Source organism: Clavelina lepadiformis, chromosome 3, assembly GCF_947623445.1.
Source record: "Clavelina lepadiformis chromosome 3, kaClaLepa1.1, whole genome shotgun sequence".
Lineage (NCBI taxonomy): Eukaryota > Metazoa > Chordata > Ascidiacea > Aplousobranchia > Clavelinidae > Clavelina > Clavelina lepadiformis.
In genome coordinates this window covers 8,352,578-8,363,744 of record NC_135242.1, presented here as the reverse complement: position 1 = coordinate 8,363,744, position 11,167 = coordinate 8,352,578, and the positions used below count along the sequence as shown (strand labels likewise).

At 37.7% G+C, this 11,167-nt stretch overlaps 1 long non-coding RNA gene across 1 annotated transcript; it reads right to left on the bottom strand.

Annotated features, from left to right (window-relative positions):
- Positions 1-2,649: 2,649 nt before the first annotated feature.
- LOC143449573 (uncharacterized) lies at positions 2,650-3,498 on the bottom strand. Its single transcript, XR_013114590.1, has 2 exons — positions 3,305-3,498; positions 2,650-3,142 (listed from the first exon to the last, which is right to left on the bottom strand). It is a non-coding gene; the product is annotated as an uncharacterized LOC143449573 (long non-coding RNA).
- Positions 3,499-11,167: the final 7,669 nt, after the last annotated feature.

Sequence of the window (11,167 nt, the reverse complement as noted above, 5' to 3'; positions counted from 1 at the left end):
TTTTATTTTGTTGAAGGTTTTACATGTCTACTCTTTTGCAGAGCTTGACCTAGCAGTCTTAACTTAACTTATGTTATTTTAAATTAATTTACCTGTTGAATTCTTGTTAGTTGCAATCACCATGACTAGCGTAGAAAGCTCATCTGTTGATCTCATCTAAGACAATGTTGTCTGAAATGAGTTTGCCGTATTGACTGTGGCCGTTTTGATCACGATATTTGATGAAAGGGCGTTCGCTAAATGCGTTTCTGTACGCAAATGACGGTAAAACGGTATCGTTGATAGTATGGCATGCTGCTCTGAACATAAAATCTCCAAAGCTGGAACCCATGGTTTGATGTCCAAAAGTAGTAGTGAGTATCTCAGTAGGGAAGATCTCCCAATTGCTTTGTAGAGTGTGTCAATCAGCTTCGTGAGCTGGTTATGTAGGAACTTGTTCTCTTCGTTGAAAGTAGTGAGAACTTCAGAAATAAGATCGTCCTGTTGTGTGTCAAAGGTTGCAAGATGTGGCGAGAATTGAGAGTGTGGCGTTTGAGAAGATACACGCCTTGGCAGGTTAGGACAAAAAAGAGCGAGTTTGTCGAGCTCTGTATATTGGTGGTGGAAAAAGATAAAGTTGTTGTTGTCGCAGTGAATATGATTGCCATAGCAATTGGTCGCACGTGTGGAGCATTTCCTCTAGTGATGCAACGAGATCCCGAGGTCAGGTAAGGAAACTCTATATAAAAGCGTAGAGTTATAATGGAGTAGGATCTTATGTGACCAAAGAGGCTTGGTTGGAGGGCAGTTGATATGCGAAGGTACTCGTCATATACACATACGATTGCCCGTTAAGCAGTATCAACGCTTGATTGAGCACGATGGAAGAGATCGAAGAGAAGACGTCATTGTGTCGGTGACGTAACTATAGTAAATGGTAGTGTGAAACAGAAAGTGGTTGGTTACTGTCCCAGGAGCTGAAGTCGGCCGAACAAACTTATAATTGACAGCATTGCGAGTGAAGTACGCAGCAGGGTTAGACATAATGAGTGGGACATGTGATAAAACTTTGGTTTTATTCCAAGATGAACATTTTGGATTGTAAGGTTGGTGTGCGTCGAAGGTATTGGCCGATTTTTGATAACTCCCAAAAAAAAAGTAAATACTTTTCCAGGACGTAATCTTTGAAGTGTAAACTGTTGCACGAATCTTCTGGAGCAAACACGCTAGCCGAGCAGTTGTGTATGTAGAAGGGTGTTTGCTTTTGGCAATGGAATTCGTCATCAAAGGTATATAAGCCAAGAGAATGCGAACGTTGACATAATAGAAATTGTTCTGAATGCAGATGAATAATAACCTAAGCGGCTGATGTAAACAAAAAAAAAATGTAAGCAGCAAACAATAGAACATGTTGTGTTTCTAATCAGAGAACCGTTTCGGTGGAATAATTTTGCGACCAGTCCAAGGCAGTGGCAGAAGAGGTTGTGGCGTCGTCATCATCGTTGTCTTCATCGTCGTCTTTGTCACACACTCAAGTACTTTGAGCTGGAGCCATTGCTGTCTTTGTTGTTAAATCAACTTGTTTATAAGAATAACGTTAGCAGTAGCAGTCACATTGAAACACGTCGTGTTTTGTCACCAGAATGAAAAACTGGCAGGAACGGCTACAAGGATTAAAACACGTCGGGTTTGTCATCAAAATGCAGAGTTAATCTTTTCTGATCTGTCCTAACTTAACTTATGTTAACTTAATTTACTTGTTGAATTATCTTACTCTATTGTTGCGTGCCGTTAGAATACTCTAACCTCTTGTCAGCCGAAAGGTTTTAATATTACAACAGAAATAGTTTACAAGAAAAGGTTTTTATTGTAGGTGCTGTACAGTGTACACTTTCTCAATATTATGCATAATCAAGAACATAGTAATAGCAGTGTTTAAAAGATGTCTATTGAGTTGCTTAGTAAGTGTATTGGTAAAATGTATAGTTTTTTAGTAAATATGTCGTGTATAATATACTGTAGTTGAAAAATATGAGGGTCGTCATCAGAAGAACGAAAAATAGTGTTGAATAGCAGGCTTTTTAAAATCGCACCCTGTTATTGTTACTGCTCACTACTCAATAAATGACAGGTTGCCCGTCTTGGTGATGTTTCACGCTAAGCTGCTGTTCATGACGTAATGAACAACAGTCTGTGGTTGGTCGAGTATAACCCTGCTGTTGGTTGCTGCTCTGTAACACCATTTCAAAAAATTCTTTTCTAAAAAGCAAAGTACAGTTTTCTTGGTAAAACTTCACGTCAGTCGCTTATTTTGTGAAAAAAAATTAAACTACTATAAATTGCGTCACGAACAGGAGCCAGTCACTGAGCTAGAAATGTGAAAGCAAGCAGTTTATTCAACAGTAGCACCAGTCATAAGTTACCAGTCGTAATTCACCAGTTACCAGTCATAATTATGACTCATGACCCACCTTAAACTTTTCAAAAGCCCATTTTGCGCGCATGTGCACAACGGATTTTGCAAAAGTTCTATTCTTGTTTTCTGGAGTTCCTTATTACAGTACCTTGGAAAAGTCTCAAAAATTACAATTTCGGTTCCTAAAATTTTTGCTTGTTTTCTAAAAATATTTTCAATTTGCGCAAAATATTTATGACCACCATAACAAATACTGTATACAGTGAGACCTCGTTAATCCGGACCACTTCGTTTCGTCAAAAAATGTCGGTTTAGCGGGGTATCCGGATAATCGGAAAGTAAAAAATCAATCAATCTTGCAAATGCAGCACCGTGTTCAAAACGACGTATGCACCTTACTCCAATTCTAAGTGCCGAGTTTCTGGCTGGACAGCAACTAAAATAAAATTATATTTATTGTATGATCCGACCCAGTGTCGAACCCCAGAACCACCGTATTAAAGACGAATGCTCTCCAAGTGACGAACATTCGGTCGCAAATCGGTTTGACAACCGCTCTTGCGTGGCGAAGCATTCCGGTGGGACCAACTGTCTTGAACTTTCTTTGACCTGTTTCCAATCTTTGCGCAATGCGATATCAAAAGCTGATAGCACGATTGAGTTGCAGCAGTATGTCTTCAATAGATTGCCGCACTCAACCGATGTAATGTACGTATTTTTTTGCGACCGCGGAAGCGTTGTTTGTTACTGTTGATGAACAATTTATTTTTTCGTTTCTAAAATACTGTACAATACTGTACTTTTGAATCAATAAAGACCGCAACGTTATTATGCGTAGATATTCGGCTATTGTTTCGTCAACAAACTAACATAGTGTATTAGGACAGTCGTGAATCATTTTCGCTTAACTGTTAATAATCCGGTTTATCGGATTTTATTGCTATTGATTTAGCACATTTGTTCCGAAACTTTAGTGTCGGAGTCGGACAGCGGGGTTTCCGGATTAAAGGGGTAAAATGCATAGGAAGAAATCCGTTCCCGGCAGTTTTGTGTCGGATAGCGGGGATTCCGGTTCATCGGGGTCCGGATTAACGAGGTCCCACTGTATTTTGTTTTAGAAACATTAATATTTTATAAATTTCAAAACTATTTTGCTAAGATCAAATGTATTTGTTGTAGTGGTCATAAATTTTTAACGCAAACCTCATAGTTTTTATTGGAATGAGCTGAAATGCTGGGAACTCAAGTTGTGGTCTTTGTGGGCTACCATGTTTTATTTATCGACTTCTAACTTCAGTTATTTACTTCCTTTTGATCACGTGGACAGCGCCATCTTTGTAATACAGTAGTAAAAGCATGGCAAATAGCAATTCAGGATCCTGGAGACCTAGACTAGATAGCAGTAGAAACAGTTTTGCGTCTGTATTCAGGACTCAGGAGTGGTCCATGTCTTCATGAATATGCTGGTTCAGTCAAACTTTTCTATAAAAACTTTAATTGGAAATGGCAGCATAGCTTATTTCACTCGCCGTGTAATCCGGTCTGCAGAGCCTTACAGGTATAGGCTACATATAGCCTAGCCTGGCCTTACGCCCCACTGCATGGAAAGCACAGCAGTTTTCGACGAGAACTCGCGCGTGCAAAAACTTAAACTTCAGTTCGGGTGATGGTGCGCACTTAAGCTTCAATTTCCTACCTAGCTATTTTTTTATTATTGGCGTTGTTGCAACTAGGCCTAGTTTCTCCTTTGTTTTTATCTAGAGCAGGGGTACTTAAACTTTTTGGAACACGCCCCCCTTGACGGTACCTAAAAAATCCTCGCCCCACCTCATTGTAAAATAAAAAAGCATTAAACAAAACAACAATTTATGTTCAATTAACTTTCATTTGCAGAGGCTGATGCACAGTTCATCTATCTTAACTTATGTTATTTGGACTTAATTTACCTGCCGAATTAATGATCTGACTCCGTGGTTGCGTGCGGTTAAAATTCTCTAACCTCTTGTCAGCCGAAAGCTCTTACGTTATTACAGATACAGTTTATCAGAAACGGTCCTTTATTGTAGGAACTGTACAGGTTCCGAATATTACACACAATCACAAACTTAGTAATCACCGTTTAAAACAGGTCTAAAGAATTGCAATTAACACGACTAACGTAATACATTCGTACGACTTTGTATCTCTCCATCTGAGCGGTTACTCGCGTAGAAGTTTGAGCTTATAACAGCGTGGAGCGGTGTGAGCGGAAATATCCGACATAACATACACGAACATTTCAGAACGTGCGAACGATAAAAATAAAGCGTTGGCAATGGGGATTACATTCAGTTAAAACTAGGGCGTTTTGAAATCCCCTGGTAACGTACTAAACGGCGTTTTCACATGAAGTTATTTAGAGCAAGTTTCCAAATATTAAACGACAATTGCAGTGTTATCAATAAACAAGACTTCAATCAATAACTGGCAAACACTTTCCCAAGAATGATACAACGGTATTAAATATGCCACCCGGGCCACTACACATTAATGTGACGGATGTAGTTGTTTTTGGGAAACCAAACGTTTAGGGTCTATCGGCGGTATTGCGGCCACATTTTTTCTTTGCGATTTAAAACTCATGTTAAATACGTTTGCCTGGGGCTAGCGAAACAATTTTTTCACCATATTGTGCAGAATTTAATCTACTTTTTTACTATAATTTTATATTATTTTCTGTTGATGCAAAAACGGAGCAAAACGATTTCTTCCAAGACTACTTTTTCTGGGTAATTGCGGACACTCCTTGCAAATGCGGCCACACATCTCCATAAATGCGTCCGCATTTCCCTGCTTTTGCGGACGTATTTTTATGAAGAATTTAGCCTTTTACAGTATTGCCGTTAGTTGTGTGCAAAACTGAAGAAGAACATTGGAGTTACAAGCAATGCAAAATAAATTGTTTTTATTCATTGATTCATCGAATAACTGTATAATAAATATATGTATGTATAAATATTGTAAGAATAAGGGAGAAGAATATTCCGGTAACTTGGTTGGTGTAAAACGATGCGTAACCACTACGATTCGTTTTTACTTTTGCGTTTGTGTAATGGACAGGCCAAGTTTTAAACGTTTTTAGTATACCTCACATATCCTATAAGCGTAACTTAACCGTAACGATTATCGTATGTTTACAGTGTAATGCAAAATAAAAAGTGAGTCATTACACTTAGCCTGCATCGAGTACAAGAAAAATTCCAAACGAATAAGGCGGCAAGCTTGTTTATTTCATGCGACAAGAAACAATTCAAGAAAATACCACTTGAGAGTCGATGCTAATGAAAAAAGAACCGAAAAAATTATCAGCACCATTTTCACACAAACATATCACAATACCACTGCACGTTTTCAATTTCATTAACCTCGATATTGAGGTTGGTGCATTTGGTATGGTCCCAGAAATCACAAGCTGCCCATGATGGTTCAACCGGACCTCTTTTCCACTTTAGCAAATAGCTGAAAGAGCTGCATTTAGCATTGCTTGATCGTAAGAGTTCCTTGATTTCTTACTTGGTAACTCCATATTGCGCAAGTAGACCAAAGTAAGCAAATAATCACGTGCAAGCAAAGCATTTGATAAACTAGAATGACCACGTTATGCTGTCCGCATTTAGGGGGTTGTTTTGTAATTGTGATGAAACACAGAAAAATAAAAAAAAAACATTGAAAAAAGAGACATAGACATCTCAAGTTTTGTACAAACACAGAAGAAGGATACAGCTACTCGTGTGCGAAAAAAGAATGAAAAAAGAGCAACAATTGGTGGAGAAACAGCCGTTTAGTTTGCAGAGTGAAAAAATATTTTTGGCTGTTTTTCACATCGTTCTGGTCTCTGTTTGAGGTAGTCACGTTCTAAGGGTAATAACAAACGTTTTACTTGGAGTAACTTCCTGAAATTTGCTGGAGTTGTTTGTTAGGAATATTAGATGAGGCTAATTTAAAAAAAATTATTTTTCGTTGTAAAATTTTTCGGTAATTTCAGAAAAAAATTTACCGGCCGCAAAAGCGCCGTGGCCGCAATAGGGCCGATTGACCCTAATTCGAGGCTTTGTAGAAGATAATGCACATCTTTAATGAAGAATGTAGAAGATAATGCACATTTGTCATCTCTCGCGCCCCGCAGTTTAAGAACCACTGATCTGGAGTCTATCGACCTTACTGCGATCACACTCGGTATGTGGTCGTTTTGACTTTGCATCAAAATTCTGCAAAGACTGAATAAAACAGAATAAATTACGGCAGTTATAACGCAATAAATGTAAGCATGTCGACAGCTGACTTCTAACAGCTTAAACTATAAAACCTAATTTTTTTCCAATAATGGAAACTCCATCATAACCCAATAGGAACTTGCTCTTTTTCGTTCAAATTTTTTCTGTGTCTAAATATTTCTTTCTTAATTTCCAAAACTTTCGGCGGATTATTTCCACAATGTTTGAAGTTGTTTTTATTTTATTTTAACCTACACTGGTTATCAGCAAAGCCCCAGTAAGCGGTCATATCCCCACATAGAGTGGCAGAGTAGTCACTGTGTAAGCTTACATTGCCTTTTATTCAAAATTAGCCTAGCCCAGATAAAAAAGTTTTAGAATTTGTTTATAGATAATCACATTATAACAGTGTAATCTCACATTATAAGAAAGGTACAACGTGCATGGATACGCTTTAAAGAGCAGTGGTCGCTATGACAAGCAAGTCAATGTCACCGAGGGAACTTAGTAAATCATATGACGTGCCAAGAAGCAGAATTTCCAATCAACTTACAGGTGATTTCGATTCGTAATGTAATGTCAATGCTTGTAATGTAATGTCATGCGGCAGGGGAACAAATGTTGTTGTTGATCCATGTTGTTTTCATATAACTGATTCAGCGCTGGTGTCGTCGCTTTTTTTTTTTGTTCAAAACAAGATTCAAAAAAAAATTCAGGTAAAAAGCAAAGAGCCATCAACTTTTTTACCGAATGTTGTATTCCACAATCGTGCAAATATGGCCTTTGTAACCCAAGTTCTTGTGCGTATCTGAAAACTGCTTCCATGAAATAAAAGGTGCAACCCCTCAACTTCACATGTGGTAGCTCTCTCCGAAAAGCCTTAAGCACCATACCTTTTGGAAAGTGTGTTAACACTGCAAGCAGCTGCCTTATCTCTGCATAGTCTGTGAATTCTGTGCGCGACTTAAATAAGAAAATCAGAAGAAATTGTGAAATTTCATCAGCTTTTTTGACAAAGGCATGTATGTAAAAATGCTGAATGAAAGGAGCTTTCACCGCCTTCAAAGTTTATCCATACCAAAGTATCCGGTCTTGAAAAGGCTGGACAAATTCTATGCGATGAAAGCTTTTCTCTGTTTCTCGAACAGTATTTTCACCAATTTGAGTAAAAACGCCAGTGATTTTTTTCTTACAGTGGTGGAAATTGCCATCACAGTTTTTGCTTCTACCTTCGCCTGGTGATTGTGGTTTCTGGTTCCGTCGCGGAATAAACTGCCTTTTTCGATTACTGTGGCTTGACAGATTCTTAGGCGTGTGCCTCAAAAACGTTTCATAATGACCAACTTTTTTGTTTTGTTTTTATAAAAAACAAAAATCCTCGATTATATCGGCCAGCTTAGGTTATCCTCAATGGGATCCTTCTGCAAAAATCTTGTAGGAAACATTGAACGATGTCTCCATGGGTTTGTCATCAGAAATGGATGACTCTTACATCAAACTTGCAAATTGATGTTCACCACTTACAGTATCAGTTAACCCATCAAACAGCACAATTGGACATCGAGCCGAGCTTTATCTGTAAACTTCTATTCCCACTCTCAGGACCGCTGGTGGTCGCTTAGGGAGAGGAATAAAGAGGTTGTAAGGAATGCGAGTTTTCATTACTCTGCAAACCGTAAAAGTTTGTCCAAAAACAATGAAAGCATAATTAATGCAAGTGCATAATTCCTTTGTAAGTGCTTGTAAATTTTTATTCAAATCAACGCCTTCCATTTTTTTCAAACTGGCCGACTAACCATATATGCAGAGAAAGTTATAGTCAAGTGCAGAAGTGCACAAACAGAGGATGCATTGGCATAGTAGAAACCATCTACTCAAATTGTGTCAACGTTCGGTTCTGCACTTATGCAGTGGACCTGAAAGTTGCATACAGTAAGTGTGCAAAATGGTTTGTTTAATCAATATGCTTCATAAGTATATCCAGTTTTTGTATTGCTAAGGACAACGATAGACTTTGTAATGTTCTTTTCTTTGACTGGTTGGATCACATCTGAATTTGGTAGGAATTAATTTTGTAACGTTTTTCGACACAAACAAGGTGTGCATCATGTTCGATACAAATCTTATGTCTGGAAAATATCAATCTCACTTTTTTTATTACTCTTTTCATTTCAAAAGTCAACTGCAATGACATTCTGTTTTAGAACAAGGTTATACTGTGCTTGTTTAACCTCAACAATGTTCTGCTACATGAAGGTTTGCACTTGTGCTAGATTATCGCATCGTTAAAATTGAAGTAAAAGAAGACTGGATATGTTATGTCACGTTTTGCCATATGGTTACTGGTTATAGAATTTTATTCAATTAATGAATGTCTATTTCTATACTTGTAGTCAGCTTAATTATCATATTACACGGGTAGCTGCAAACTTCGCTTAATTGTATCCAAACATTCTTCCTCTTTTTTTCATTAACCATTAGAAAATAAAAAAGATACTCATGACATGTCTGAAGTATGTTGTTTTACGATAACGAGAGTAGCAGCCTACTCAATTTATGTCATTGTAACACATACACATATGTACACTTACATACACACATGGGCGCCGAACTTGGGTGGACAGGGTGGATTTTTCTAACAAATAATAGCGATTTTATGTTCAAAAGGTTATACAGTCAAATCCGGTTAATTGCATTCTGCATAATCACATAATTCGTTTTATCGCATAAAGGGCGCAAGTCCTAAACCGTAGGCGTAGTCTATCATTTGTAAAGACAATACTTCGGTTTATCGCATAACGATTTATTGCATAATCCGCTTAATTGAATAAAAATGAAGATAATTTATTCCATTATTTAAAAGGTTTTAAAAGATAAAATTGAAAACAACGCGCACTGGGAGCGCACACGCAATGCGTAAGCTTTGTGACTTGTAGTGCGCTTTGTTACGAAACAATGAAACCAACAATGCTCAATTTAAGCATTAACACGTGGCTGTCAATACGCACACATTAACATTCGCACTGTTTTAGTTTCATTTAAGCGTTGTGTTAAGATGATGCCGTAATATGTGAAGAAGTTTTACGAAACAAACAAGTTGAAAAAGACAACAACAATAAAGAAAGCTCTGCTGACGCAATCGTTGTGACAACACCAAAAAATAAAGAAGTTCTGCATGTACTTCATACAACTCGCCAACGACTTCACTACAGTTTGAAGGGGCGGACATGGCCACATTTGTTCGCTTAAAAACACAAATGCAAGAAAGCATGTTTTCATCTTTTGCGTGCTTGAATGAATGAATGATCGCTATACACAATAAACGTTAGTGTTTTGCGTATTGACGCCTTTACAAGTGACCAGGGTCGCACGTCAAGTAAGAAAATAAGTGGAATTTGCATAAACGCATAATTCGTTTAATCGCATAAAAAGGCTTGGCAAATTGACTATGCAATTAATCGGCTGATCTGCTTTTGTTGGAAGTGTTTTCCCATCTCTGGTGTTACGTCTGTAGAGACAAACATAATGACCAAAAATAACCTTGGGACGACGCATGCGGAGAGTTTAAAGAGAATAGGGAGAGCAAAACTAGAAGAGGTGCAGAAAATCACGGACGATAAATACAATTGATCTATAAGTGTTAGGTTAGCATAACCAGCAAGTCTAGAATTTTATAAAAAGCAAAAACTTGTAGCATGGCTGTTGTCGCAAATAACGTTGATTAGAAGTATATTTTATCTTATTTTGTGTTTTTACAACAATCCTTGACACGGGGAATTCCCAAACATATGAACCCATTAACTTTTCCGCCCTACATTTTGTAAACTTCAGCGCCTATGCATATACATACATACATACCATCACAGCTAAGCTAAAAATGACTAACACAGATAGACAAAAACTGTTCCATGCTCAAGAATATTTGTGGACATTCTTCCTTGCCATTTGTTTTATGCAAATAAGATTTTTTTACAAAGTTCCCAGGCAGTATCTGATTTCCTGATTTTGTTAAACATGCATAAAATTCTTTGGTGCAATACACATAGCATTGCACTTAAATGCATCCGCACACTCTGAAACAGTGTTTTAGTTGTGATGTAACAATGGCTTCTAGGATAATGTATCCAGGCATAGTTTACAAACGTATTTCATTTTTTGCAAAAGTATCAATGTGGCCAACAAAACGCGTTACCCTTAGTAACAAACAACCCTTGTAGATTTTCAAGTGATATCAATATATCCAGAACAATATTTAAACCGCCACCGCTGCCCACTATTTCATTTTAGAAGCTAAAGCACTACTACTACAGTGAGACCTCGTTAATCCGGACCACTTCGTTTCGTCAAAAAATGTCGTTTAAAAAATGTCCGGATACCCGATAATCCGGGTATCCGGATTATCGGATTATCGGAAAGTAAAAAATCAATCAATCTTGCAAATGCAGCACCGTGTTCAAAACACAGTATGCACCTTACTCCAATTCTAAGTGCCGAGTTTCTGGCTGGACAGCAACTAAAA